This window comes from Lutjanus erythropterus, chromosome 2 (assembly GCF_056507025.1).
Source record: "Lutjanus erythropterus isolate fLutEry1 chromosome 2, fLutEry1.hap2, whole genome shotgun sequence".
Classification (NCBI taxonomy): Eukaryota; Metazoa; Chordata; class Actinopteri; order Lutjaniformes; family Lutjanidae; genus Lutjanus; species Lutjanus erythropterus.
The window spans coordinates 7,851,467-7,877,618 of NC_139318.1; the positions used below are offsets into that span (position 1 = coordinate 7,851,467).

General features: G+C 38.1%; 1 protein-coding gene across 2 annotated transcripts in view; it reads right to left on the reverse strand.

The window, feature by feature from the left end:
• sox13 (SRY-box transcription factor 13) overlaps positions 1-24,812 on the reverse strand; it is a 72,120-nt gene extending 47,308 nt beyond the window's left edge. Inside the window, exons 1-2 of one of the 2 annotated variants that reach the window (XM_084727195.1) lie at positions 24,493-24,812; positions 10,448-10,515 (exon numbers count right to left, since the gene is read on the reverse strand). The gene's annotated coding sequence lies outside the window, so the exon portion shown is untranslated. The remainder of the gene's footprint in view (positions 1-10,447; positions 10,516-24,492) is intronic. The other variant, XM_084727204.1, reaches the window with a different exon arrangement.
• Positions 24,813-26,152: the final 1,340 nt, after the last annotated feature.

Sequence of the window (26,152 nt, forward strand, 5' to 3'; positions counted from 1 at the left end):
TCTAAAGGAAATAAGACTAAAGCACAGTTGCATCAGTTTAATTACGTATTAAAACATCAAATCATAGACTTGGGCAAAATGTTTGATCTATAAAAAATAACTCTGCACGGTAGAACCCAGCTGAATGTTGCTTCATGTCAGACAGTCCACCACTGGCGACAGATAATACTCCCTGGGATGTCAAGTATCACAATGTCATATTTTGTGATACTGTATCAATTCTCAAAACATTGTGTTATGATACTAATACATGCAAAGATCCCTGGCAGTGGGTCATTTTCTGTTATGTTTAAACCTCCAACTATTAGACAACAGCACTGTTACCTTCCTTCCCTGTTCTAAAAAAAGTAAACTTTTGTTGAACTTGAATGTTACATATGGTGGTTTGTTCTTTTTACAATGCCAGTTTTCCTGAAATTAAATAAAAAAAAAAAAGCACTATATCGTCTTACTTACAGTAGTGCAATAGATATCGCAATATATTGAATTGCAATCCCTGTATTTTGATGTGTGTCATATTTTGAAAGTCTGACCTGATGTTGCATATTTATTATTGCTGACTTAACTGCAGACTGAGAATGATGGTGGATAATACAGTTGGTCTGAAAGTTGTGCTGAGTGTCACCAAAATTCATGTTGTGTACATGAATCTATATATTTTGTGACTATTAATTACTAATTTCGTGACTTTTTCACAAACTGCCAATACTCTGTTTGCCAGTTTGGACAGAAATTCCCCAGAGATCTATGTATATATCTGGATCGATATATATTGATTGTGCGAAAAGATCTATCTACATTGTCATCTTTATGAAAGGCCTTTATTTTGAAATGTCTGTGTCATGTCTGGTGGAGCTCAATCATAAAATTGCCGAATCATAATTGAGTTGTTTTTGTGAGTTGACATAAATGTACCTGAATGTGTTAAATAAACATCTGATATTGATCAGACACCCCTGAATTGAATCAAATCAAAATCGTGGGAGACTTTTTGTGATATATAAAAAAAAAAAAATTATATCGTATTGTGATGAAACTCGTGATTTACACCTCTAGTATTCGCTGACATTTTAAAAATGCGAATGTGATTAAATCTCTGTAACCAGGGCAACAATGATGTGAATGACAGATAAATTCAAGGTGTGAATTTGGATTTAGTACTTCCTTACTATGTCTCGAGAAACTCTTTTGGTTTTATTCTCATGTCATTCCGAACAAATACAAATGTAGTGTATGCATTAGAACAAGGTGTGCACAAAAATACAGGACAAATCACGTCCTGTGTTGATTCTGTAAGGGACACTGCATTTTATTTTCAATACAGGACGATGTCAGATTATGTAGGACAGGCTGCATCTTGCAACCCTCCACAGAAGTGACGTCAGGACTTCAGCAGGCCTTACTTAAGTATGCAGTCCTGCTGCTATACAGACAATAGTGTAATCTGCTTTTCCCTTGAAGCAAGATGTTTAAAAGTTAATTCTTGTCTGCTAATGATTATGGAAAACAGGTAGGACTGTCCTGAGGACAATGTTGCTGTCAATGCCACTGAATTTTGTTTTATTTTTTTCATGTCATTGAAAAGGTATAAAAGTAATTCTCTACATGCTAATGCTAATGATTGATCAGTGACTGTTTAGCCATCCATACAGTTTGGAGAGCCGGACTGATCAGCAGCCATAATTCAGTTAGTTAGCTTAAGTCATCTGTAGCTCTTCACTGTGGCTGCTGCCTTTTTTTTCTACCATTCCTTCCTGCAGTATTATCTCTTGCTAAACTGATCAGCTAACATTTTATCAAGGACTTACAATGAACAGACTGCTATGACTCAACCCTGACCGCATAGATAGGCTCATTTTCTTTAATAAAACCGCTAAGACTTTAGTCTGTTGTCAGGAGATCAGGGCCGCCAATTTCATTTTCGATAAAGTTCTTTGTAGGCTGCAGCCCTTCTCACTGATACAGAAATGAGTCAGCTTTGTTTGAGGCTCTCATCTACATGTGTTAAGTCAAATAACTTCAGTTTGGACATTTGTTAAACACCAACATCAAAACTGTTTATGAAGGAAGGTGGGAAGTAGTTAATTTCACAAGTTATGAATGCTGAAATGATTGCTGATTATTATCGTCAAAGAAAAATGGGAGGGGGGGGGGGGGGGCGGCTGAGTCAGTCATGGCACCTGCGAGCACATGACGGCGCTTTCCTCTGTGTTCTTTTGACTGAGAAAGTTGTGGTTTAAATTTTTTTTTCATGTCTTTGTGCACTGTGGTTGAGTTTCTACAGAACCGATAGATGCAGATAGCAATCATGTAGTGTCAGCTTTGGTTTCCCTTTTGACATTAACCCAGCATGTAATAAACACAAATCCTGGCCACACAAGTGAGCTTGTGATGCCACATAATACTAAGGAACACATACTCAGGTCTAAAAACTTCAAAACAAGCTATTTTTAGGTTTTAACTGTGTATTACAGCGTATGTTACCTTCCTGGGCAGCTGGATTCACAAGATCACACGAGAATCCATCTTGTCAAGTTATCCATTTGTGTCCGCAACAAGAGTTTTCGGTAAGAGTTTGATCCGGGGTCGGTTTCACAAAGATTTTTTAGACTAGAATGTAGTGTTAGGCTAGTCTCAACTTTGCTCATAGATTTGTCTATTGCAAGTTAGACCATTTCACCAAAACAAAGACTAACTGTAGACCCCAAAAAATAGACACGTTACCCCCAGGCTGGCTTTAAACCCACACTACCAAGGTAACAATCAGTGCCACCAATTGACCAGCATCCAACAACAATAAGTGGAAAGCATGGCTCAAAATTTGCAATCAGATTATTTTTTTTTTTTTGCACTCTTTGCTAAACTTTCCAAGTAAACATTATTGTAACTGCTGAGTTCCTCCAAATGACACATATTTTCTGCTGGGGTGAACAAGGCTGAGCGGCTGGACATTTTTTTTTTAATTCTAAAAAAAGGCTTCATGTTACCCAGAATTCATTGTGCCATTGACCTGTTTAAATCTAGAACTAAACTGCTTTGCTCAAAAGATGAAGTTAGACATCTATCTGAAGTCTGATTATATCTAAGCCATAGTCAGAGTCTATCTTTGTGAAGTTGTCCGGTGTTAGATGCTGTCAATTGTTTGTTGAAAGTGCCTGGCCTTTTCCAAACAGTTTCTAAGGACGACACCCCATATGGTTCTGTATAGCAAACCATCTGGTGTGTCAGGTTACAGCATATGAGTCTCTGTATTAGAGGAGGGCAGTTTTTCTACTCATCCAATACAAGCAGCAAAGCTATTTTTGACGGTTTTACACAGAAAATCACAGCTCAGAAAAAACAAGGACTTTTTAAGTGATATCTGAAACACTGCGTTCAGTAATCTTCCCAGCGAACAGGTGTAAGACTGGAGGTAAGTGCTCGGTTCGGAGTTCACAGCCTCTCCAGACAGCAGTGTTCTGCAGCTGCCACGCTGCTTTAACACCGAGCTTTCAAGCTCAGATTGTCTGTGATTTTCAGTAGAATTAGTGTCTTTCTGTCAACATGATGAAAAAAACAATACGACAGGGAAGGTTTTCCTGGTTTCATGTACACGGCTTAGTGTTCTGTTATTACTGTATGTGTCTGTCTTTAAAGCTGCGGGAACATGGTTTGAGTGGTGAGTGCTACAGCAAAAGAACAAAAGAACATCAAACACAGGACTGTAGTATCAGACAAACTTATAACAAAGTATATAGAAAAGCAATATGTCAGCCAAATAAGACAATATGAAAACTTGTACTACATGCAGAGGCACACTAAGTAACACTGTACACTACAAAATTTTATTCAGGAGGAATGTGTAAAACAGGGCTGCATAATAGGTTTAAAAAATTGTCATACTGCAATTATTTTGACTGTGTAACTGTGATTGCAGTACAATTAGTGGGAATGATCATTTTTGCATTACAATTTTATTTTTAATTGAAAAAGAAAAATTTTAAATTTTGATCATGTGATATTTGATGGGATCTGTAAACATGCTTTCGTTCATCTTGGGAGCAAGATTTTTAGGTCAGGTCATCGATGTAGCACTACAAAAAAAAGGCAGTTTAGATCTGGTTCTGCAGTTGGCCATATTGCGATTTCACGATTAATTGTGCAGCCCTAGTGGAAAATATGGCCACTTGTCAAAGCTAACCCCAAACAAATAGGGGGCAGCGTTTCAACAGAGTATCTGCTGTATTCTTTGCTGTAACTATCTTTGGCTGTAGCTCGTCTGCTAGGTGCTGTTCACGGCTCAGTTAGCAGTGCAGCTAGTAGCCCTTAGCTGACTTGAGTCTGGCACACTGGGAGAGTGTTTGTGTTTACACCGCGAGCAACAGAATGGCCTCTCAGTAACAAGACCGGGACCGAACACAGCCTCCAACTGGTGAATTCAGGTTTTTTGAATTGCGGAAAAACAAACCAGGACCTTTTTAGTAAGTTTTGTTTTGTTTCTATGTGTTTTGCTGACAGGCTTGTCTTAGTTCGGTAAAAGAGAGAAACTTGAATGTAGAAGGTGCAGGGTTTATTACAGACATTAGACATAAGAATATTTTGTGAGTTTATTTTGTTTATTTATTAGACTAAAAAAATCCAAGAGAGCCTGTAAAAACAGCAACCATGCCGCTAGGCATTCATTTCCAAGCTGAAACTACAGGGAGATTAGATTATCGCCTGTTGTGGTAAAAGTGGTATTGCGAGACAGGACTGGTCGAGGCTAGCTGGTTAGCATGCTAACTTAAATAGATATGTTTGCAACACAATACATAGATGTCTTTGACACAACATCATGAATGTTACACATTCTGTCTAGAGTTTTTTTAATGTTTTAAATTAATATATCTTCTATCATATTGTGTGTGCCTAGGACTTTTTTCCTTTTTTGTATGGTATTGAAAGGGGAACCAAGTATTTTTTTTTCTTTTTTTATTCTAGTTTTGAATCAAAGTTTAAAATTCTGGTATTGTGACAGCTCTACAGGCTGTACATAGTTTTTCAAAAGATCCCGTAAAGTATACCTTTAATTACATTCATGCAATACTTTTACTTGTAAAATAGTATTTTATGGTATAATAATAACTTTATTTATAGAGCACCTGTAAAAGCAAAGTTTTCAAAGTATTTGCACAGACAGCAAGAGCAGTTTACCCCGTGAGATGAAAAAAGTAAGACAAAATTAAAGTAAAATTAAGATAAAAAATAAAACACAAAGTAAAGTATGCTATTGCTACTTTCATTGAATTAAAATACGTCATCTTCCACTAATGCTGCCCTTTATGAAAATGTTGAACAGTGGAAAAAAACAAGATAAAGCACAATAAATGACTGATAGATAAGAATTCTGTGTTCCTGTCAGTTTATCACATTCAGAAATAAATAATTCCTGGGCACGGTTCTGACTTTATGCTGCTTTATGTCTTCAATGCATTAGCAGTGATTAGAAATCCATGTTAAACATGTCTGCTGTGTTTCCATCCTGCTCCAGTTCACTTCATAAGCCTCTCTCAGTCTCTGTCCACTCTGTCTCTCTCTGAGGCTTTCTAAATAAGATGTATAAATAGGCTGATGACACAACTGCGCCCTTCACAAAGACACCGAGGAGAGAGGAAAGAGAGGAGAACAGGACTCTGGCTTTAGTCACGGCCGCTTTATTCTTCTGCTTTTCAGAAGCACAGGTTAAAAGGCAGCCATTTTTCTTTTCATGCCTCCCTCCCTCTCATCCCTCTTTCCCAGCCCCCCCGTCTCTCTCGTTCTCTGAAACAGGTCGTCTATTGTGGCGGCTAGCGAAAGGCTACTGTGGCATTTATCAGAGAGGAGGAGGAGGAGGAGGGGGGAGAAGACAAAACACACTCCCAATAAAGAGATAGAACAAGAGAAAGGGAAGAAAGGATGTGTATGAAGGCCACTTTTTTTCTTCTTCTTCTTCTTCCTTCACAAAGCCCCCAACCACCACCCCCCCACACACCCTCTCCTCCACCTCCCCCCCCTGCTCCTTCAGGCTAGCTCAGACAAAGGAGGCCCGACTCTCACAATGTGCTCTCTCCTTTAGACCCGGCACACTTTATATCCTCACTCCATTCACCGCTGCTCCTTGAGAGCACCCACGTGTGCGCGACATATGTGTGTGTGCGTGCGCGTGTGTTTTATGGAGTTTGTAATGGTGGTAGTGGGGGTCTATGTTTGCTGAGGGTCTTATAGACCAAGGGGCCAGGGCTCTGAGGTGTTACTATGGAAACGCCTTTGAGCAGTAAGGAGCACAACAGGTGATTCTGCTGAGGGCCTGTTCGTCTCAGCATTGAAAGACCGCAGGAGGTCTTTGCTGCGAGTGTGTGTGTGTGCGTGTGCAAGTATAGCTGCTTATGCTACAAACAACTTAGTGCCATAGGTCTTAACCAGCTCCAATAAGCTAGAGATCATGCCTGAAGTTGCTGGCTGACCCGCCGTAATGACACGCTGCCTGGCTCTGCGCACAGGCCCGGCCCACACAGCACACAGTATATAGCTGGATGGTGTCTGAGAATAGGAAAACACAGAAGGAACACTGGTGGAAATCTTTTTTTTAATCCATTGAGTCTTTTGTTAGAGCTAACAAAAGAGTCAATGTCAAGAGCCAGTCAATTCAGATAGAAATGCCAATTCAAGAGGCAAGAAGAAGAAAGATGAAAGCAGGACTGTGATCTGGGAAAAAAGAACAGTAATAGGGCACCATAAACTATTCAGAGAATGAGTGAAAATATATATTTAGAGCGGCGATTATGGGTCTCCTATAATAACAATGTATTACGGTGGGGTACTGTTTACATTTGAAATGATACAGTACGGATACCGGTACCTGGAATTCAGTACCCAACGGTACTTTTTTTCAGTTATGTTATACAATAAACACCATAAACTATTCAGGGAATTAGTAAAAATATATATTTAAGGCAGCTTTAATGAATATTTTATAAAATGTTTTAGGTTTGGGTATCGTTTACATTTTTAACTGATACAGTATCGATACCAGTACCTTGAATTCAGCACCTGGAATGCAGTACACAACGGTACCTTTTTTTAGTACACCATTATGATAACGATGTATTAGGGTTGGGTGCTGCTGACATTTGAACTGATATGGTATCAATACTGGTACCCAGTGGTACTGTTTTTTGGTACTTTGTTCCCTTTGTAATAACTAAACTGTAATTTTAGCTGTAAATAATAAGTCCAAACTTCTAAATTTCGAGTATTTTGTTATTTATTTGGAGCATTTTACACACCACACAAAATAAAATCCCTCCCTCTCACGTCTCAAACCTGTCTCTACAACCTACAGCCTGTCAGTCTGTCACCAGGGTAACACTTTTGTTCATGTCGCGGAGGAAGCACACATGGTATGCTTCCTGTTATGTTGTTGTTGTCATAACCACAACTGTGCTTCTTACTGTAATATTTCCCCATTTATAGTCTGCAATATTGGTTTCATACTAAGGTTTTGGACATCCTAACAAAACTCACACAGTGTAGCACTGTAAATGTTGGCAAGGAGTTTCAGATGCAACCAGTGGTTGAATGTTGGCTAACGCTAGTAAAAACGCAAAGCCAACCAAGACAGTGAAAACAGCTGAGCAACAGCAACTTATCCAGTGAGCTAATTAAACACCTGAAGTTTTGTCATCCACGGAGGGATAAGTAACACTGTTTAGATGCTGGCTACAGGCGTGCTAATGTTAGCTGCAGCTGCTGCAGGGGATTTAGCTTTCATGCTATGAAGCTTTTAGATAAACTGCTGCATTGTGTTGGGTGAAATGTGTTGCTCTGTCCAGCTTTTCACATTACAAACAGTGCAGCGAATGTTTGAGCAAAGTTAAACCACAGGCGCGACCGCTTTCGGCCCTGACTCTCTCACTTGAGGTGATAAATGAACTTGTTGTTGGTGATGACTGGGCTTTTTCCACCGACCTGGTTGATGTTAGCTTAGCCTTTTTACTAGCATTAGCCAACACCCACTGGCTGCATCCAAAATTCAGTATGTGAGATTTATTAGTATTTCCAAAACATTGATATGAAATATAAACCAACAGTATGTGAACTTCATTCTATTTACAGGGAAATGTTAGAGTATGCAAGCTGTACGGTAGTGACAAGAGCAACAACATAACAGGTAGGATATCACGTGCTTCCTCCGAGACACAAACACACTAACACTATGCCAGTGGTTCCCAAACTGGGGGTCATAGAGCGACTGCAAGTGGGGCGTGGATGAACGGGGCAGGAATACAGAGTGAAAAAATTAAAGGAGTATGATTTATGTAGGCAAATAAACAAACGAGTTTGCTGTGCTATCATGCTAACCTTTATTTCACTAAAATTCCACTTGTGTACTTTTTAATCAGTTGCAACACCAATTATTGTTAATGATTGATAACAAATGTTTTTTTTTTTTTTCATCTTCTGAAGGGGGTAGGGGTGAGGGGGGGGTCATGCCGGAAAAAGATTGGGGAACCGCTGCACTATGCCCTGCTGACGGACTGACAGGTTGGACATTGTAGGGACAGGTTTGAGAGGGGAGAGAAAGGGACGATGGGGTTTTATTTTGTGTAGCGTGTCAAGAAAGTAAGATAAATAAGTAACAAAATGTTCTGAATTAATAAAAATGTTGAAAAAGAGACATTTGGACTTAGATATTTCAACTGTTGTCATTATAGAGAGAGTGAAGCACCAATTGCGGATGCTGAATTCCAGGTACCAATGCATTACATGAGGCAGTGTTTGTCAAACTCCAAGATGAGTGTAAAAGATATTAATAATTAAGAAATGTACCAACTACGCTTAAACGTTGGTGCATGTTCTTGTTAAACAGCTAAATACAAGGTGGTGTTTTAACTTGAGGAGAGTTCAGCATGCTTCACAGGGGTCTTTGTTTTTAGAGGTGACAGGCTGATAAAGTGGTTAAATGCCACATAGTGAAATTTATCTGGGTGGTTTCTACTTCAATTGTGTTCCACTTCAGCCAATGATAAAAAACCCAGAGACATGGAAAAAGAATTAAAACATGGAAAAAAAAAATTATTATCTGACTGCAGAGGACAGCAAGCCGCAGCAAACAGAGGAAGTATAAGAAAAGTTTAAATATATGTATAATTTAGCGGAATCAACAAATCTTTTCTGATTAACTTCACGTACGTATAGATTTTATTTATTCAAGTTAATTAAATTTAACACTTAGTTGGAATGACTTATAAATTCTTCCAACGTTAAGTCTTTTTATTTGAAATGACAAGTTGAACAAATGGATTTTATGGAGTTCAGTGAAGTTTATAAAGAAAAACGTGATCAGCATATTAGCAGCATGCATTGTTAGAGAGTTAAAACTCTCCTGAGGCCCTTCTTCTTCAGTGTGACTGAGGAGTTTGTTCAACTTAATATCTTAAGCTAAGTGAACATGTTTTCTCAAGTACAACTGAATTAATATTAACTTTGACTAGAAAAGTTTATTTGTTTCGAATCACCTCAACTTGTCTTTTCAAATTCAGTCAACTTAAAATTTGAAGTCAGCCAGGACACCAACTTTTTTAAGTTAAAACAAGTTTACAACAGTTAAGCAGCGTTACTGGTGTCAGTATCTAACATCCAACTCAGCCTTGTTTTTCCTTCTTTTTCATGCAACTTCTGTTTATTTCCCTGGTGACTTTATAGGCTTGATCTCACATTGTTCAAACTCGGGCGTTGAGGATGGGGGATGCTCACTGTCTCACTGCACGGGACATTGAAGTGATCGCATGACTTTCAGCCTGTTATCATGTTCAATTGAGTGGAAGATAAAATGCAGAAAAAGGCGCTGTCATATCCTCTGAGGTCTGTGAGGAACATGTTTTACTTTACTGATATAACTAAATGTAGAAAAATAAGATTAGATTTTAAAGAGAAGGGTTTTTTTTTTTCCTTTATTGGGGACTAAAAGAGATATCACACCTAAACGCACCATGAATGATAAGAGTTATAGTCATTACAGTTCAGAGAAGTGTTAGAGTCAAACAACCAACCAGCTTAAACAAAGCAGGCTCATACTGTCGCTTTAGATTTCACTGATTTTGAAAGGACATGCAAATGATGCCACTGTACTGCTGTGGAGCAAACAAACGGTCTCTGGTCATTTGCAAATGACCACACACACGTGTGCTCACACAAACACCCAAAACAAACAGCTATAGAGAGGGAGTCTTGTGTTTTCTGACAAAAATCTGCTTTAGGTTTCACAGGACAAGAGAGGCTTGTTGTCGGAGCGCAGGGGAAAGTCATGTAAATGAACCAGGAAACTAATATGTTTTTATTTGTGAGAGCAGCGCTCACGTATCAATAGAGTGTTTGTGAAATTCTCATGATTGTCGCAGAAATAAACAAATTGGCTGGGAAAAAAACCATGGCAAAGTGCCGATGATACCTCTATCCCCGGTCACGGCGAACAAAACAGCATCTGTTTGTGCGCTCTCCTCTGATGGCGATGCAAATCTGTTGGTTAACACAGAAAAAGTCATAAAAAAGAGATGAAAAATATTAAAGCAAGCACTGTGATGGAGTCAAATGTCCAATTCTCAATACATACATCTGATCAATTCATGTATTAATCCTTCTTATTTATGTCATCTTTATGATGTTTCTCTCTAGTCTTTTCTTTAAAGCTCCACATTCATCACAATCACAGCAACACAAAATGTAGGGTTGTAAAGATACCAAAAACTCAATAATACCACTAGAGGAAGTTCATGACATTTATCTAATGTGTACAGCATTTTTGGTCTTTAAAAAAATCCTTTTAACTTAAAGTGCTGCTGCTTTTCGTCTTTAATAAAATAAAATAAAAGTAGCAACCATGACCCACGCATTTGCACAAAAATTGGCTTGACTTGTCTTTGATGGTGAAATTTTGAAATACATATGTACAGTTGCAAAACAAAAACCACACAGCAGTCAGTAACAGTCCCTTAGCACTGTAAAAATAAACTTCAATTATTCAATTTCTTTTGTTTTAACTTAAAATTTTAAGGCAGCCCAGACACTAACTTTTTTAAGTTGACTGGATTTGAAGAGACTAGTTGAGGTAATTTTGTAATGATTCGAAACAAACTTTTCTAGTCAACTAAACTTGATATTATTTCAGTTGCATAAGAGAAAACTCTTTCAACAAGCTTAAGATATTAAGTTGAACCAGCAACAAATGTCTGCATAACACTGACCTCCATCATGGTTTACAGTGTTTTCATTATTGTCAAAAACAACCATGACTGATGTTAGAGTGCATTAAAGACACACAGCAAGTTTCCATCAGATATGTTTTCTTCAATGTATAAAAAAGAAGAGTCTGAGGAGAGGTTCTCAAACAATGCATTCTGGGAAGCCTGCTGATATGATCATGTTTCTTAAGACACTTAATTTAAGGAGTTAATTAAACTCATACATTTATTCAACTCATCATTTCTAATCGGAAGACAAACTAGTTAGAAGTTAGAAGAACTTGTTTAAGTTTAATTGATCTGAAATTTTAAATTTAATTAACTTGAGTAAATGAAATTATATATATTGTTCCTGTATTGTTATATATATTGTACATTCCTGTATGATTTTTACAGTGTATACAATAAAATAAAATATCACGTAATATCATAGTAGATATACTGTCACAGTCTGGTATACTATGTAGACATTTTTTATTGTGATATCATGATATTCGATCTATAGTTATAACCACTCTCTTGTGAGATTTTTCTTTTTCTTCACTAAGGCTCTTTAAATTAACAGCCACATTTAACTAAGTTCTTCAAAGTACAGATACTTTGTTACTTTTTTGATATTATATGTTTAAAACAATACCATATTTGTTATTTATAGTGTCGACAGTACCAAAGCTAAAAAGAAAACATTTGATCTAAGTAAAGTCTGAACAACACTGGATTTTTGGGACAGATGCCAATACCAATGTAAGGAAGTTAAAAAAAAAAAATTCTGATGTTAACCTTGGCTGAAATTCTTTACACAGAATATAATATACAGGATATAGAATATAAACATAAACACACATTTTTTGCAGTGGTTGCTCAAATGTGAATAAAACTTGTGATAAAAGATGTGATGGAGGCAGGATATTTGACACTTTAACAATAAAGCTCATTGTTTAAAATAACATCAGCCAACTGAAACAGTAAACTTTTGTTGGTATTTTGAATAATTATTAATAACTATAAATTAAAAAAAACAAATAAAGCAAAATAGATGTATATATTAAAGCTAAATTAAGAAAATAAAGATCAAATATACATATGGAATATTTATAGAATGCTGCCTGTAAAGTTAACAAATAAAAACAATATGCATTCTGTCCTGTGAACAAAAAAGTTTTCTGATAGGTGGGTACTGGACATCATACATGCCGATATTAATATACAGCTGATATAGCCATGATAGGCCAGTATGGCGCCAACATTATCAGTCGACCAATAGATCAATATCTCAGTTGAGTATTTATAATCTTGCCAGAAACTTGGGCCAACATGTTCAGTGACTTTTTGCAGTAGTTAATTTAAAAAAGAAGAAAACGTGGTATTGAAAGAGGTCATTTTATGTACTTTGTACACTGTATCAAAGTTAAAAATTGTGGTTTCGTGACAACTCAGGATTTGACAGCATTTTACAGCCACATTATAAAACTTATAAACCTGCTCGTTCATGCCTCATACGCTGAACAATACAAGGCCGTTATGTGACGAGTATAATGGGAACAGCAAGACAAAAGAAAGCTGCAGTTATGGCACTTTGACAAACATCAGGACTTAAAAAAAAACCACATACTTCCCAACAAAAGCTTCCCTCTCAACTCTATATTTAATGAAACACACCTTAGTCCTGTAGGAGCTTGTACTCTGACATTGCGTGCTGAATGAACACACGTGCAGCATTTATCACACACACACACACACACACACACACACACACACACACACAAACAGAGTAAAGTTCAGAAAACTCAAGTGCTTCTTTTTTTTTCTTTTTTAAGGGATTAGAAAGTGTTCAAAAGTGGCATGAGAAATGCAAGGCTGCCGCTCAAGGATGCTTCCGCTCTTTCTTCTTCACAACTGATTTACAGCTGTTGATAAATAGCCTGCCACGGCTGAAAGCGCAGGCTTTACCCCCGCATTATAAGTGCGTTATTATGAGCTTATGACAGCATTCACGGACGAGTGAGTGCACATTCAAAGGCACAGCTGGCAGAATGAAGGCGCACTCTAGAGCGGCATGTGCAGGACAGAATGACATCTTAGGAATAGTCCTTTAAAAAAACCTGTTTAATCTTCAGCTTTATAGAATAGGAACCTAAACATTGCTGCTTTCACACATGCACAAAAACAGAAAAACAAAGAGGTGAAAACAGACATGAAAAGACTACAAGATGTTTAACCTTGCGAGCAGAGAAGCAAACAAATCCCGCTCATATTAGTGAGGTTTGTTAAAGCAGGAATCTTACCTTGAAGGCTGTGTGGATGCTGACAGGGTCTGTGTGTGTGTGGGTGTGTGTGTGTGTGTGTGCAACTGCTGTTGTCTGTAGGTATCTCTGAAAGTAGCCCATCACCAGTATAGGACTTATAGGGTAGACAGGGGACGTTTGCAACAGGTCTTATGTCTCCAATCAGCAACTTGCTACAGTGATGACACTCATACCGCATGTGCTCAGTTAGACCCACCCACCACCACCACCAGGAAGACAGAAAACACATTCAACCTCCGCTGGGGCATTTATTGAAAAAAGCAAATAAAAAAAAACAAACAAAAAAAAAACTTGTTTTCGAGGTATGAAAGTAATTTTTTCATGAGCTGTATTTTGGTCATCCAGCCTGAACCTTTTGTATGAATCAATCAAAACTTACTGAGTTTGAATTACACTCACAAAAGATTGTTTCTTAAAAAAAATAAATAAACTATTTCAATTGGTAACACACAAATGAATTAAGTTTAATCAAATCAAGTTCAAAGGTTATATCTGTAAGTAATCGGATTGCTTTAAAATCAACAGTTTGCATTAATGCAACTTAACTTTAAAGCAGGTCAACTTAAAAGTTTCCAGTTTTTCAACTCAATTATTTCCTCTACCTAAAAGTAAATGCTGTTCCTCAACAACTTAATAGTGTGATTTCAAGACTTAACTATAATTGGTGTCGTCCAATAAATTTATGAAAACTCAGACAAAACAATTTAACCGATTTCGGGGGACAGTTTTTTAATCTAACATAACACATTATTTGATCACAAAATATCATCTTGATTTGCATTGGATTTAAATGTTTTTCCTAAAGACAACATCACCAAGAGAAAATGGTGGTTCAACTGCAGGGAAAAAAAAAATCAGGAATGTCAGATGCACAATACTAACACATCTAACTGACATATTTTTAGTGAAATAAGAACAGCACAGCTGGTTAAGGTAATGTGATGTAATTTCAGGTTCTTATAATGTATAAAAATAGACCGCCAGCATTAAAGTAGAAAGCTGAGTGGGACTCAAACCAAAACATTACTTCAACTACTACTGAAATACACTTTTTACAGTGTAGGGATGTTCCTGACTGATTGATTTCCCTTTTGATTAAATAGAAAGTTTAACTCTCACAAGTTCCATGCTGATGCTGCAGGTTGATTAACCTCTGTACAATAAACTCATTCAAGTCATCATTTCAAGTCAAAAGACTTCAAGTTAGAATAACTTGTGCTTATGAGTTGTGAAGTGTTTTGAAAATAAAAAATAAATAAATTTTAAATTAATAAACATTGATGAATAAAACGTTTAAAACTTTTTTATTAGTATTTTATATAAAGTTAATGAGAGATGATTTGTTGATTTCTACTGAATTCCTGTATGATTTTTACAGTGTATAAAATAAAATAAAACAAATAAATAAAAAAGTAATATGTAATATCACAGTAGATATAGTAACACTCCAATACGATGTTGTGTCATTTTTATTGTCATATCGCAATGTTTGATATATTGTTACATCCCCACTTTCATATTTTCAGTCTTTTCTCTCTGAAGGCTCTTTGAATAAAGACATTTGACTAATTTTGCCAAAAGTACCAATACTTCAATACTTTTTGGAGACCACATGTTGAAAATTATACAATATCAGTTAATTATAAGAAATGTACCAAAGCTATAAAGAATTTGTGATCTAAGTGCAGCCTAACCGATGCTGGATTTTGGGAGCTGATACGCGTATGAGGAACTAAAAAGTTTCTGATATCAACATAGCCTGTCAATCAAAGGGAACTCTTACTTTAGACTAGTTCACTAGTTCAAAGGTAAGTGTAATTTATCGATTAATAATGCTTAACATCGTTTGAAAAAATCATTAGCTGCCAAACAGTGGGACCAACGTTAGCAGCGCATTAGCATGTTAGCCCCAGCTGTAGCCTGCTCTCCTTGCATGTTAACATCCACAGGGCTGTGCTGAATGTGGTTACACATTGCTCCGATCAAGTGTACTCTGACACAGCCACAACCTAATTTTTGTGTTTCTAGATCAAAACACTGTCAAACCGCGGTGGTTTTATGAACTGTCATCTGTCACACGTTGCTGATAACAACATCCGTGTCATCTCGGAATTAGTGCAGGGAGAGGGGGGCCGCTGTCTTCCGGAGCTGAAGCCCCTGCTAGTGACATTAATAAAATGTTAATAAACAGTTTAACTGACTTTTGTTTACATGAAAAGGACATGGTTATGTTTCGAGGTTAGTGTGCCTAGCAAGCATATGAAAGCTCGAAACTAAGTAGCCATATCGTAACAGAGCAAACAGCAATATTTTTCGGCATAAACAAGTTATTGTTGCAGCTTTGTACAATAAATTGGGGGTGGGACTCGATTAAAAAAAATAATCTAATTAATTAGAGGCTTTGTGATTAATTAATCTCCATTAATTGCATAATATTTGCCATAAGAAGCAACATTTTTCAATTTAAATGGATTTTGGTATGTGACTGAATCAAATTATAGATACATACATACATGTAAACAACAAAATATTGTTTATTTTGCATCAGTCTGAAAATGGCACTATAAATCATAATGGTGGCTGTATTCACACTTTCATAGAACTTTATTTAAACTCAGAAGCGTTTCAGAAGTGTTTCAGCAGCACAGCGTATTGCCTGTCTGATGTTAACTTGCTCTGATTTTGTTGATTAAGTCCTCTTTCCTGGCTCTTTGTGCTTCTACCATGGATAAGCAGGCTACGTAGTTAAATTGTTTATTTTCTGTCTGTCTTTATGATCGCGAGTCTGCATGGGGTCTTTTATTTTGAAAATCAACCAGATTCTCCCGTTTTCCGTGCCTGACTTCCTACCGGTTTGACCTGCTCTGTGGCAATTGACTCGCCATCCGTCAAAAATAGACTTGCTGCGTATTCTCTGCAGAGTGGAGCGCTGAGCCGCTTCTGGGACGCTGCTGAGACGCGCCACGTCGCTTCTGGTATAAATTACAGCATTGACTAGAATGGCAGTGTATGTCTCTGAGTGCCGTGGTGCAGCCGTGACACGGCGCAGCCGCGTCTGATACCGGTGACAAACGTTCCGTGTTGTCTGGAGTGCAAACCGCCATTAAATGCATTAATTTTTTTTGCTGCATTTTTTAAAATTAATTCATCGTAATTAATGCGTTTAAGTTTAAGTTTATGGTGTGTTTAATAGTACTCTGTATGTACTCTGTTCATGACTGACTTATAGTTGGCCTACGCTCAGCACATAAACAAACAAAACTCACTAACTGTGATTCGATAAATACTGCTCCTGCTATTATTGTAAACTACATATTTTCAGAATAGTATGCTTACTGAGACAAAAAGCAAACGTCATAACTAAAATTCAATGTACTTTTAACATGTTGCAATAATCCCTTGATCTTATTGCAGCTGTCCCCGCGGTGGGTCAGTTGCAACGTCTCACTTCTTCCATTGCATGCAAATTTTGTGCACTTTACTATAGCATTAGCTGAAAATGCTAGCTATCAATTTATCAATTAATCATTAATCATTTATAAGATACAAAGGCACTTTTTTCTCATTTCTCATTTTAATTTTTTTCTTCTAGTTTTGTTTTGATAATTTTTAAAGTTTAAGTTTCCTCATTCAACAAATAGTTCCACCAGACAAAACCATGTCACATGAGGATTTGTAGACGGTCAATTTAAATTCTTAACAGCGATAAACCAAATAATGATTAATCATTACCATCCCTAATTCAAATAAATATGTCATATGTTATCATCTTTAAATGGTATAGGTAATTAGCAGACAGATGCAAGTTCAATATAGTCCAAATAGTCTGAGTGAGAGAAATACAAAAAGGTTGCAACCGTCCCCAGTCTCCCCTACTCTATCACCGCCCAGCATGAGCCACTGTGTGTATGCTTTTGTCTGTTTTTTATTAAGTTCCCATCTTTTTTTTTCCTCAACCAAGGCAACAGGTGGAAAAGTGTCCTTTAAAAAGTCCCGTGAAGAACGGTGAGAGGTGGTGTTAAGACGAGGCATCGGAAATCAAAGAAGCTCTCCACTTTTGTGTTTCTTTCACAAAGGGATGAATTCTAAGAGCTTCTCCTGACACGCTTAACATCTCTGCTTGTGATTTTGGCTCTCTCTCGGCCTGTTTGCCTCAAAGATAAAAAAAAAAGAAGAAGAAGAAGAAGAAGAAGAAGAAGAAGAAGAAGAAGAAGAAGACGATGACGAGGTGCATCTTGACACTTAAACGATGACCAAGATGTTCTCACATCAGGCGGTTCTTATGAAAAGAAGCATTTTTTTTCTCAGCACTTACACTAAATGTGCTGGATTTTGTCTTTGTCATTCTCATGTACAGAATCATTAGAGATAACGTGTTCAGGGGTTATAATGGCTCAACATGAAGAGAACGGGTTGTTACATAATGCAAAAAAGGACAGAAACTGATTGTGATATCAAGCTCTTATCAAGGATGTAGTGAAGAATTAACCCAAATAATCTCCACTTTCCACTTTATAGGTTACAGAATAGAAGATAATCTACCGCCTGTGAGGCCATGAATTTATATATATTAGTTAATTAAATATACATTAAATATATTCAGTATAAATTCCTAATTGACACCACAGTGTAGTTACACTAAAGGGCCGTCACCTCCTCCACAGCATCTTTAAGCAACAGACCAGCAGAGTTTTAAAATAAAGCTGCAACTGCCAATTATTTTCATCAGTGGAGAGTAAAAAACATCTGTCACAATTTCTCAGAGCTCAAAGGTTACACACTGAAATGACATGCCAACAGTCCAAGATGCAAAGATACTCTGTTTGCTTTCAAATAAGACAAAAATTGATAAAATATTCATATATGCAAAGTTGGAAAAAGAGAATTTGTCGTTTTTGCTCATAAAAATTACTCAAACTTTCATGCAGCTGATCTGTGGACTAAAATGTTTTTTATTCTCATTACCACCCAAAAGATTTTTTTTCTATTTTCTGTATTTTTGAAATTTGGGCTCACAAAAATTAAATTATGTGTAAAAACTCAGAAAAGTAAGATGACCAGGTGTAAAGGACTTGAGTAACTGAAGAACATTGCATTGCTGTAAAACACACACAAAAAGTAATGTGGAACACAGTGTTGAGTCCTGATCTTATTGTCGGTCTTAACTCAAAAACCTTTTCACTTATTTTTGCGCAAGAAAGCTTTTAAATTCTCCCGAAATAAAAAAGTCCAAATACTCTGATTTCAGCCTCTCAATTTTGAATACTTGTTGTTTCATTCATCCTCTTTGACAGTAGAACTAAATATTTTTGTGCACAAAACAGATTTGGGGACAACACCTTGAGCTATGAGAAACAGTAATGGACATTGTTCACCACATTTTCATAGACCAAACAACTGATCGATCAATTTAAAAGGTGGTTAAAATGCAATTTGTGATGAAAATAGTTGTTAGTTGCTGCCCTGTTAGAGTGGTCTGTCTTTAAAAAATAAAAAATTACCTTGGCACTCAGTCTGGACAATTCGAATAAAATCGTCATCACAATATTCTTAATTTTCCAAAAGCAGTTATTGTCAGAAAACAGAAAAACTGCCGAAAAGTTCTCGTCTTCAGCAGTCACGTTTTATTATCATACACCAGGTTTTTTTTTTAGCCAGCAATGATAGCAATAATTCCAAATCCACCCAGGGTCAGTAAAATGCAGCTGACACTATATTTCAACACACTGATATTGGTATCGGTATCAGCTGATATGTAAAGTTCAGGTATCAGGAAGGACAATATGTCATCATTATCAACTAGGCAATTTCTCATTTCAGCATTTAAAAAAAAACAAAAAAACTTCAATAACTTATTTTGTCCATTTTTAATTCACTAGTTAATCAATCATTAATTTGGACATCAAACAATGATTCTGAATTATCTTTCAGCCCAACACTCCATCAGTTTACATTTCTTTGGTGGCTTATTAAATAAGCTGTGAAAAGAATCAAATGCATGAGATAAGTGATGAGAAGTGTTGGTGCTGACCAGCCTGAAGTTTCAGTCAGAGACTGACGAGACGTGTAAATAAAACTGTCGACTGTCAGCGTGTTTATCAGTCAGTCAGTCAACCAGCTGAGTGTTTCAAGGCTCACGCTTCTTGTGATTCTTCCAAAGGAGACAATGCGGCCAGAGGGTTTTATTTAAAGAGATCATAAGGCTTCCCCGAACCCAGCATTGTTCTGTGTGATTGGCTTGGCCTCACACCGCTAAAGGAGAAGCTGAGGAGCGCGCACACACACACAGACACACCATTCTTCCCCATTGTGGTGTTTCTCTGTGGACTCCTGGTTCAATAGGATTCAGAGAACAATGTCCAGAGGATATAGGAGGTCAGGAGGAGAGAGAGGGAAAAAAACCTTTGTCTGCTCTGTTGCCCTTATGGAGACGTCCCGTGTATAGGACATGGTACGCACACATATGCAAACACACACGTTCTCACTTCAAACACTCACATGAACAGACTATTTAGAATGCACTGCAACAAATTCAGAAGTCTAACACAAGTGTGAACAATATGTTAGAAATAATGCACAGCAAGGTATCCCATTATCAAAAATAACAGGTATGGTGGAGTTCATTATTTTGTGCATTATATCAATGTCAGTATCTGCCTGAAAAAAATCTATTTGGGACTTTAAGAGAACCCATAACGATATATTGGCTAATATTTAACAAATAACATAAACAATCTTTTTGTTTTTGTAAATATATTTTTTGTGGCATTGACGATATGATGATTAGTTTTTAGATAGGACAACTGAAGTGAAGACAGGAAAAGGGGAGAGAGAGTTGGGGAATGACATACAGCAAAGGGCTGCAGGCAGGAGTTGGACGCACACCTGCTGCAGAGGACTCACAGCCTTGGCATACAACATATGCAATCTTAATATGCAAGGTTTAACGTGAATTTTCTTTTTCACTTGTGAAGTAGGTCAGAAATCTACTTGCCCAAAGTCAGTTGCTGTATAACGTGTTTTATTTATTAGTGGTAATAAACTACAGACAAAGACATAGTTAACTGTCCTGTTGAATCTAGGGCTGCAGCATCTGTAAAATGTTAAAAAATAGTGAAAATTGTCCATTCCAATTTCACAAAGTCCAAGATAATGTCTTTCAGTGTCTTGTTTGTGAGTCAAAAACCCAAATATATGATGTTTAATGGGATAATTAATGGAGAAAAGCAGTAAATCTCTATATATGAGAGGCTGAAAACTGCATTTTCCATTATTTTTGCATGAAAAAGTCATTTAACCATAAATCAATCATTTTACTTGGCTCGGGAGAGCATGCAGGCCTCCCTGTTGAGCCCTAATATGGACTCTTTACATTTGTGTTTGTTTTGTTTTTTTACTATCTCCAATATACATGGACTGCCCACTGCTCCGAAACCCCAGTACTCTGAAAAATGTCCCACTGGACTGAAAGCCCATTTGTATGGCAGCCAGTTATCCCCAAAAGCAACACCCATTGCTCTGAAAATGCACACTCTCCCTGCAGTTGTTAAGGTTAGTGTGTTACTGCAGGGAGAGTGTATATTTTCAGAGCAATATTTCTTTGAGGTGGGTGTTTGCTGTTGGGATAACAGGCTGTTGAACATTTTTCTGTAAACTGGTGTTTCGGGATGATGGACCATCAAAGCAATGGCTCATTGCTACGAAAATACACTCGATCCCTGCAGTAACACACCAACCCTAACCTCTGAACCTAACAACTGGAGGGAGAGTGTGTATTTTTGGAGCGATGGGCCTTCGGGCTGATGGGCTCTCTAACAAAGGGGCTTTCTGTCCAATGGGATATTTTTAAGATTACTGGGGTTTCGGAACAATGGCATCATACCCCTAGATAGATACGTGGCACGACATTTGAACAGTATAAATACTGTATCATCTTACTAGTAGACAAACTACGTGATAGTGACACTGTTCCAAAATTGTTTCAGACCTGAAAATTCTTGTTATCTATCAGCTGACATATACACCAGTAGCAATATATCTTAATATCTAAAGCATAAATAATAGCACATTCTTTTCTGCCATGGTTACCCAAAGTTTAATATAACTTTATCCTGATTTAAAATTTAAACAGTTGACTAGATGAAGGTAAATATGTGACGTAAACGGATACCTGCCAGCCAATAAGACACTGGTATGGTGACTATAGTGATAGCAGTCAACCCGCCTGACTGAGAGAGTCACCTTTCGTCCTACATGAACCCATTCACCTGCAAAGACAAAGCTCCATCAGAGAGAGGGGGTTGGGGGCAGAGGTGAAGGGTGAAATGCCAAACCACTCCTAGAGATTATCCTGTGTGTCTGTGTGTCTGTGCATGAGTGTGTATAGTACACACCATACGGTGGTGCTGACAGACGGGCTCTTTGCTTTACATCGGCACTACTCCGTCCTGTTCCTCACTGTGGAGCATGATGGGAGCGTGTGCATGTAAGTAGCAGGATATAAAGATGCAGCATTACCATGCTTCTAACTAGCTGGAGAAAGAAAGAAAGAAAGAAAGAAAGAAAGAAAGAAAGAAAGAAAGAAAGAAAGAAAGAAATAGGAGTGGTGGCAGCAGTAGGGGGTGTGAAGATGGGAGTGAAGAGCGAATGAGGAAAGAAAGGAGATTGACGGAAAGAAAGGTCAGGGACTCCCCACTGACGGACAGCTTTGTATGCAGCCAGCCACTGTAAAGACAAGGACACACACATACACACTCACACACACTCGCACAAATCTACAACTTCACCGCTCAGTGCGACCCCCGCTGTGGCAGAATGCCCACAAGCTTTTACATACTTTGTTCTGCATGCTGAGACAGCAACGTCACCTCTGAACGTCCCAGACCTGCTGTCTGTCTGTCTGTCCATCTGCAACCACACTGAGGGTCTCCTCAGCAAGTCACAACCTCACTATTGATCACAAATCTGACCCTTTTTACATGTCAGGGACCCCTGAATGCTTTCAAAGGAACCTTGGGTGGCACCCCAGGCACCACTGACATGCTTCAAATACTGTAATACGATTCATCCTGCGCTTTATATAAAGTACATTTCTAAACTGACACAACTGACAAGATGTGATTAAAGGGATAGTTTAGATTTTATGAAGTGGGGTTATATAAGGTACTCATCCATAACAGTGAATTACCTGCAGTAGATAGAAGTCAGCACACCCCCTGTTTGGAAAACTAGAGAGGAGTACCAGCACCAAAACTACAACAAAAGGTTTTTAGCCATGTAAAAATGGTCACCTTTAAAAAAAAAATCTACATCAGTTTATGTGTATGGTACATTTAGAATATTTTCAACACTTTATTTTTCTGTCAGACAGCCTTTTCTGATGGGAAACTGCTGTTACATTACATTACATTAAATATCACGTTGTCCACACCAAACTCCATAGGCAAAATTAATCATTTTACCTCACAGAATACAGGAGCTGCTGATGTGCTGCTGCATTGGTGTGTTGGTTTGTTGGTGTTATTGTTTTTTTAAATGTTATTTCAGATTCATCAAAGTCACACAGTAACACAAACAAACTAACAAATCAATGCAGTAGTAGTCCAGCAAGTCCTTTGTTTTGCTAGGTAAAATTTGTGATTTCCCAAGTGGAGTTTGGTTGGTTTGGGGAGAGCAATATTTGGCCTATATAACAGCAGTTTCCTGTCAGAAAAGGCTGTTTGACAGCAAAGTAAGGCCATGAAAATATCCTAAATATAGCGGACACTTAAAGTGTTGTTGCTGACACTGTTCATAGCAGTACATTGCTTAGCTTCCCTGCTGGTACTCCTCTCTGGCTGTTATGTGACCCAAATAAACCAACAAAACTCCATAGATGAAATCAAGAATTTTACCTCAAAGAACACGGCAGTTTCTGGTCTACCGCTCCCTCTGTGTGTCAATTTGTTTGTGTTATTGTGTGACTTCGGCATTTTAAAATGTTTGTTCGGATTTACCAAAGTCCCAAAATAACACAAACAAACCAACAGATTCGTCCAGCGAGCCCTGTGTTCTGTGGGGTAAAATTGCTGATTTCACCTATGGAGTTTGGTTTGTTTGGAGAGAGTGATATTTTCCTTATATAATGGCTGTTTCCTGTCAAAAAAGTCTGTCTGGTGGCAAAGTAAAGCATTGAAATGATTCTAAATATACTTTTGCTGCTGACCCACTCCACAGCAGTACATTGCTTAGCTTCCATACTGGTGCTCCTCTCTGCTTCTCCAAATTGTGCTGACCACCCTCTACTGTAGCTAATACGCTGACCATGGACAAGTATGTCATAAAGCCTACATGAGATAACCCAAACTATCCCTTTAAAGTTCTTTCTCAATGTTATTCCTCCAGAACAACTTTCACCTCACTGTGAAGTTCTAATTATTCTCCTAAAACTTCAGCAAATCAGCTGAAGCAAACAGAAAAAAGAGGGTGTTGAAGTCTGTACCTATTCTCGGTGAACCTGCTGATATCTGCTCATTTGCATCTGCCAACAGAACTGACATCATCATCGTCCTCATCATCATCATCACTATCATCTCCCCTCATAGATAACTGTGTAAAGCCGACAGCTCTGTATTGCAGCACAGCACAGAGTTGTCAGCGTCTCATTTGTGGCACAAACAAAGGAAAAAATAAAGATGTCACAGGACAGAGTGGATGGAGGACTTTGTTCAAGTTAGAACAGTCAAGATGAGCGTTTGAATAATGATGGAGGAAGGCAGAAATGGAAGTTTTTGGAAGTTGGAAATTCATGATCCCTTTTTCTGCTGATACGTTTGGTCACATTTAATGAAAACACCTCCGCGCCTGTAATTTTCGAACTAATTTGCGCAGAGATCGGGGGTTAGTTCGTGACTAAACTTAGTTTTATTACATTTCCAGCGAGTTGACAGCGATCGTAAGGCTTCACTCACCAGTCCCGGTGCGCCCTGAGCTCCCCACGAGGAAAAAAAAAAACTTCCGTCCTCCTCCTCTTCCTCTCCCGCTTTAATTCCTCACCGCATTCAAAGCTCGCTGGTTTGGGACACGGGTTGCAGCGTGCGCGGACTTCTCTGCTCCGGGTCCTTCACAGTGGAGAGAGTCGGCCGGCTGGTTGAGGTGGTGGTGGTGGTGGTGGTGGTGTAGTTGGTGGTGGATGTTGGTAAGATGACGGCTGGGAGTACAGAGAGGCTGCGGTGCGTAAATGTTTTGGAGGCAGAGAGCGCACCGCAGCGCAGCCCTGCTCTGCTCTGCTCTGCTCCGCTCTGCTCTGCTCTCACTCAGTCAGTCAGTGAGTCAGTCAGTCAGTCAGTGAGTCCCGGTGACTTTCTTTCTGTCTGCTGCTCCGCTTTCCAACACTCACCGTCCTCATGCAGCGCCCTGCCGCCGCTCACCTCCCACTTAAAGGGAGAGGGACTGATTTCCAGGTGGTGGCGGTGGACACACACACACACACACACACACACACACACACACACACACACACACACACACACACACACTTAGAGAGTGAGAAAGAGAATAAAAACCACAACGACTATCTGTCACTGACTCCTTGTCATTTTAACACAAATTGATGAGACTATTGATCGCTATTGATTGGTTAGTTCCCATCAAATGACAGCCTCTTCTCCGTGACATCCAATCCTATATCTATTTTCAGTCGTGTTCGTTTTACAACGTGGGTACAAATGCCTGTGTAGGGCTGCAATTACTTATTACTTATTACGTCAAGTTACTCATCGACTACTTTTTTCAGTTGATTAATTAGTTGTTTGGTTTATAAAATGTAGGAAAATAGTGAAAAGTTTCAAGCGCCCAAACTGGCATCTTCAAATGTCTTAGGGACCATACGAAAATTATTAGTGTGGGGAGGGGTGGTCACGAGATGGGCTTTTATGATAAATATTGTAATTTTTATATTTTGCTGAAGATTTGTTAGTGTGGTGATTCTGGGACAGCAGTGAACAGTCTCACCCCCCCACCTCACCCCGCCCCTTTTTTTATTCAGCAATCCTTTGTGAGATACATTAGTACTATATATATATATATATATATATGAAAAAGATCTAATAAATTGCAAGATGGCTGTCATGTGTGCCACAAAGACCCACACATGCAAAGATTAGTATCAGAAAAAAATAACCAAACTCCATTAACGAAATCAGTAATTTTAGCTCACAGAACATGGGACTGCCTTGCAATACTACTTCCTAGATTATACAAATATTGATTTAGTTTTTTAGGTGGACCTTTTTTAAACGTCTTTTTCGTTCTGACCCAGTCCACATTAGTACATTGCTTAGCTTCTGTATCTGTCATGTGCACCACAAGTTATAAAGGTGCATTTTGCCGTATGCAGGGTCCCACACACACACAGATCAGTTACTGGAACTGTTACCCACAAATATCTCCAAGTCACTGAGACTTGCTCCAGCCCATTAATATATGTCCTGCATAATGTGCAAAATACCTGGTGACAATCCGTTGGGTGCCCCCTAGTGCTCCAATCTTAAGTGATATTAAGTCCGGCACAGACATAATTCTCAATATACGAGATTTGAATGTGTAGTTTTTGACAAAGTGTAACCATGA